A 6000-nucleotide genomic window follows, 5' to 3' on the forward strand; every position below is an offset into this window, starting at 1 on the left:
AGTCTTTAATCATGATGTATAGTTTATTTGTGGATGTTCAGCTTTTCTAAGCATTCAAGTGGTAGAACACAGATACTATTAAATAGGGGAGGCTCACAAATGTGAACTACATCTTCATAAAAAGTATGTCTATGCCAGCTCTCCTCCCATTCACAATTACACAAACTACTTTTCCCATTTGCAACTTCCTAACATCTCTTTGGGACCCAGAGGATGGTTATGTTAGCTAAAAACACATTAAATGCATTCCAATCTTTTAATGTCATGCAATAAATGAAAACAAGATATTCAGCATAATTTGGCCAGCCACTTTTTAGAGACCAACAGTAAATGCTCTTATAGTAACTGCTGTATTAGACTATTCTCTCCTATCCTCTGTTATTTGTATTAACTGTGGAACTACTCAACCACAGCCTCTAGTAAGTGGAAATGATTTGGAAAGTTTTGGCATAGCAAATTTTTTAAAAAACTGCTCTGCAATTATTCTTTTTTTATTCCCTATTTAATTATAGAACTTCATTCCATGTAGAAATGGAGATATGTAATCATTTCAGACTGATTTCTGGTGGTACTGAGCTCTAAAATCATGCTGCCGACACAACTCTGCTCATTACTCTTCTATTGTTTATAGTCCAGGAATCAGGCCCTCATAAGATGTGAAGCTGAGGATAATGTATAATTTTTTTTTCCACAAGAGGCAAGACCTTGTGTTATATTGCCTCTCACCATCAGAAACCAGATTAAAACACTGACCACAGCCCTTTAATATCTAAATCTGAAGAATGTCTGCCATAAGAAGTATAATATTAGCATAGTTTTATGAATATGTGAGGTTAAGAACAGTATAGTGTTCTCCCGTATGAAACCATGATCACATTCTCAACACTCCCCAGTTGATGGCTTTGGTCATTGTGAGTGACTAGTTATTAATTTGTTCATTTAACACTAAGCACAGTACTTCAATCATTTCACTGCCTCTATTTACCTGGTTTTTTTTTTCCTCCCCTTTAGTTCTTAATCACTCGGTTCCTATTTCTTGAATTAGCTCTTAGCATATCCTGAATTTTCTTTGTTGAGGAGGACAGATTTGTTTCTGGGTTCCTTGGTATAATTTTTTTGTCTTTTTGTTAGCAGTAGAGGAGTTTTGCTACCATCCCCCCCAAATCCAGAAATGTACTTTTTTGTATGTAAAAAGGTTAAAACACAGAATATAAAGTTCAGTTCCCCCTATAATAAAACAACTTAATTATACATTACACCCTTTTCACTTTATATGGATTTTGTTGTGGTTCATACATGTGCCTGCTTGACCCTACATATGGACAGACACATGGAGGGTGTGAAATGTGCATGTTATTCTGCAGATTCAGTTGCACTGCTTATGCCCCAGGACTAGCTCACTATTACATGTTTCTCTTTGGGCTTCCACAGCCACAGCTGCAAGCCACATGAGAACAAGAGGGACCTGTCTGTCTTTTACTCATTTGAACTTAAAGCCTGGCAACTTCTGTTCCTTTTTAAGGAATAAACTTGTACACAAGTTAACAACCATGCTGGAGTTATATGTCATTAGGCTAATGTTCTGTTTAACTATGGTTATCAATCATACTGTGATTAAAACCCTTTTGTGCTTAGTAAAGCGTGAGGCAAAAGCATAGGCATGTTCAAAAACTATTAAAATGTGCTTTTGGTGGGGAGGGAGAGGGAAAAGAAAATGGAACTTTGTGAATTACTAGTAAAACCATGGTGTTTGTCCACTGTAGCCACAGCTGTGATCAGTTCAGTCCAAACAACCAATCTGATCAACAAAACAATTAGAAAGCTCACTATGGGAGAAAAAAAAAGTGTAATGTCAACAGACCCCAGTCGTCAGAATCAAACCGGGGACCTTTGCAGCTTAGTGCATGAGCCTCTACAGCATGAGCTAAAGTCCAATGGTCTATTAGCTAATACTGTAGAGCAAACTCATTTAATTATATATATCTCCCCCTCTCTCTCTCCCTCTCTCTTGATGCCACTACTACATGGGACAGAACACCACACCCAGGGGGTGTGTGGGTTACAATAACAAGCTGGATTCACTAACCAAACTATGACCTGGACATGCTCAGCTAGACCAGACTTCCTGTACTGTGATGGAGGAGAAGAAAGCCTCTTCACTTCATGCCTTCTATAGGACAAAATGTCTGAAAAGTATTGTTAAAAATACAGAACACGACAAGAGACCCTACTGTGCCAAAGGTCTCCAACTGCAAAGACCCTGATTCCCCACTATCTTGTGCCCAGGGCCATAATTAGGGCGGGGTGAGAGAGGCAGCTGCCCAGGGCACAGAGCCAGCCGGGGCAAGGGGTGCAAAAATGGGGCCGTGCAGGATCCGGCCCAGTGGCATCAACCCCTCCCCCAACAGGATTGGGCCCAGCAGCGTGGGCCGGAGTCCATGGATGTAGTTTGGGGGGGGCGTTGCCCCCCCAAACAGAGGCCCTGGCCAGGAGTGGAGGGGCTGGTCCAGAGCTGCTTCTCAATGCCTCTGCAGCTGGACGCCACCTCCTGGGTCCTAGTGCCGCTCGTCTCCCCCTTCTACATGTGCTAAGTGCCCTATATGGCCTTCATCCTGCTTTCTGTTCAAAGGTGAGTGCCTGGGAGGGCAGGGGACAGGGCAAGGGGGAAGGAACAAGGATGGGATAGGGCAAGGGAAGAGAAGGGGATAGGAGGATGGGGCAAGGAGAGGGGGATGTGGGAGTGGGGGGAGGGGAGGGAGCAGAGAACAGTGAGGAGAGGAAAGGGGGTGGGCAGAGGGAGGGGGGGCAGTGGGGAAGGAGGATGGGATGGGAAAGCGAAGGGGATACGGGAATGTGGGGAAGTGGGGACCCTGCATGCAGTTTTCCCTCAGCAGCAACCATTAAACCAGCCCATCCCCGCCCCCCCCAGCACTGGTAGTCCACCTCCAGTAGGTACCCCCTCCAGTGCCCTCCAAAAACCCATTCCAACAACCCACAAATGTCCCTCCCAGTACACAAACACCCCTCCACCTCCCTCTCCCCCTGGCAGTGTCCTCTATTTGGGAACGTAAATATAGTAACCCTAGGGATTGCTCCATTCTCTCGGCCTTGGTTTCCAGAGCTGGCAGGAGCAAGTCCTGGGCTGGGCACTGCGCCTAGCTCAGAGCTTGGGCTGTGTGACTGTGAGCCTGGAAGTCATGGGGTGGGGCAGGGCAGGCAATGGCAGTTCCTCTCTGCACACAGCAAGTGTGGGGAGAGCGACTCAGCTGCAATGGCAGGTCCCCGGGAGGCGAAGGGGTGTGACCAGGCTGCTGAGAGGCAGGTGGGAGGAGTACTGCATGGAGCACCTCTGGGACCATCCCATGGTAGCCAGGCTCCATGGATAGGGGCCGGCTCCCAGGGGTCTCACTGGCCGGCACCGAGCTCCTTCAGGGCACAGGCAAGAGCATGTCAGGGGCACAGCTTGGAGCTATGGCACCTGCTGTGCCTGGGGAGCATTCAGCTGTGCAGAGGTGGCCTGGCTTGGGAAGCAGGGCAGGGAGGGCTGCTGGGCAGCCAGCCAGCACCCCAGCTCCCACAGCGTGGAGAGCTGGGGGCCCCAGTGGACCAGGTGGCTCCCACCAGCTTCCAGTCTGCCAGCTCCTGGCAGGAGACGACTGTTTTCAAACTGTGGGGTGCATCCCGCTAGGAAGGCGCACTCCACACTTTGAAAACCTCTGTGCTAAATGGAAGGCAGAAATCGCATCACTTCTAGCAGTGCAAATATGATAGCTCACCTCAGGCATTAAAATGCTTAGTTACAGCTCTGGCTGTGCCATAAAATCACATACACCTGGTCAAAGTGGGTGTAAAATGCCTTCATGAGTTGGTGTGAGTGGAGAATTCTGGCTCAGGAACATAGACCCTTTGCAGAGGTGTAAGTGACTGCACATGATAAGGCATAGCGAGGAAATCAGGCCCACTGCATGTGGCGATTCCTTGGGGAAAATGAAATTAATACTTTTGCAGCCAAATTCTACAAGGATCATTGATTGAAAGGTTAAATGCTGCTGGGCACTAATGTTCCTAATGCTGTCAGCGTTCATGATTGTGTAGGTGATTTCAGAGGAAAAGAACAAGAGCATTTCATTTTGCACAACAGTCTGAATAACACTGGGCAATTCAAGGGCTAGTAAATGAGAACATAGAGTGACTGATCCAGGAATTTAGTAGGAATAAGACATACCAAGTAGTACATTTATTGGAGATCATTGCACTTTTCAGATGGCTAAAGCCACTTGCCTGTGTCTTATAACACCACCTAAACTGAGCAATATTTGCCTGGAAACTTGCTGCCAGACATGTTCATATCTATTAATGCTACACTGTCCTAAGTGTCCATGGCTTCTGGTGTTTGTTTGCTCTCTGTGTATGGGTTGCGTAGCCAGGCCATAGGCCCCTGAGTAAGCAGCTGAGACAGATCCATTTGTTGGTCCCTTGGTAAAGGATGTGAGGCTCTAATCCTTGGAGTTTTGATCAACCCCACTCTTTGAAGTGTCTGAATGGCTAGTCACTCCCTGGTACTGAGCTGAGCTAAGCAGGGAGACTTGATATAAAAGTTATTTGCTAGACAAACTAGAGAGCTGTGAACTGAGGCAGCTAACAGGAGAGTTTCTGAGGGAGTGAGAGAGGCTCTCCTAGGTTCAGCTGTATGGGTGATTTCAAGATGGCCAGCAATCAGACACAAATGAACAATTCTAATTCTTCTTGTTTGAGCATAAATTTGCTCTAGTTGGTATTTCTGAAACCTGGTGGGATGAGTCCCATGATTGGAATGTTAAAATCAATGGCTATATAACCTATTTAAGAAGGCTGGAGTGGGCAAAAAGGGAGAGGAAGTGGTACTGTGTGTCAAGAATGGCATTACCTGTTTCCAAGTCACTGCTAACTCAGAAGAAAATGATCTTGAAAGTTTATGGATCAGTGTTCTACCAGATAAAGCACACAATGGTGTGATGTTCTGGGGTGCAATCCAGATTAGTGAGAGGTTGTGTCACCACGCGCCCTATAATCCTGGGTGCCTTAAATGCTCTGTTGCTGTGGCTCACAGTCTGGATACCAACAGATAGCAGACAAGCATGAAAGCCCCTGTGTGCGGGCTGTGCAGCCTGGGTTCAGCACTCTGACCCCCAGCAACCTGCCTACAACACAAACAGTCCCACTCTAGTCTCTGTCACCCACTTATTTTATGCAAGGTGACCTCAAACACACTCCCCATCCTAATGTCCCCAAAACCCATCTGCCTTGAAGTGTCCTGCCCTCTCCTGGTACACCTACAGAAGTTAAGTTTGCTGTTCCCTTTCAACAAACAGTACATAAGCAACTTACCACTTTACTGGAGTGAACAAACACTCTGTTCTAATCACAAACATTTGATAATGGGCACTTCAGTTCAGCAGCAAAAGGTATAAACACTGTCTAGCTTCTACTTACAGTCATTAGACTAAGTCAGCATGGAAAGAAGGTGTAAACTTTTAAAATAAAGCGTAATTAACCATTGGAACAATTTAGCAAAGGTCATGGTGGATTCTCTATCATTGACAATTTTTAAATCAAGATTGGATGTTTTTCTAAAAGAGGTGCTCGAAGAATTATTTTGGGGGAATTGCATGGTCCGCATTATACAGGAGGTCAGACTAGATGATCAAAATGGTCCCTTCTGGTGCCTTGGAATCTATGAGCGCTTAAAACAAAGGTAGGCATGTAATAGTTGCTGTTGACAAGGTATTTCAGTCTATAGGACTTCTGAAAAAATGTGCTGATGGACTGGAGGACTTGTCTACAGGATGTGCTAGTGTGCACTAGTTGGGGCGCAAATTATAGTGTGCACAAGCGTATTGTGCACTAACTGTACTCATGGACCCTGCTGGTGTGACGCCGACAGACCCCAGTCGTCGGTGGATGGGATCGAACGTGGTGCCTCTGGAGCTTAGTGCATGAACCTCTACTGCATGAGGTAAA

The sequence above is a fragment of the Natator depressus genome, chromosome 5 (genome assembly GCF_965152275.1).
Source record: "Natator depressus isolate rNatDep1 chromosome 5, rNatDep2.hap1, whole genome shotgun sequence".
Taxonomy (NCBI): domain Eukaryota; kingdom Metazoa; phylum Chordata; order Testudines; family Cheloniidae; genus Natator; species Natator depressus.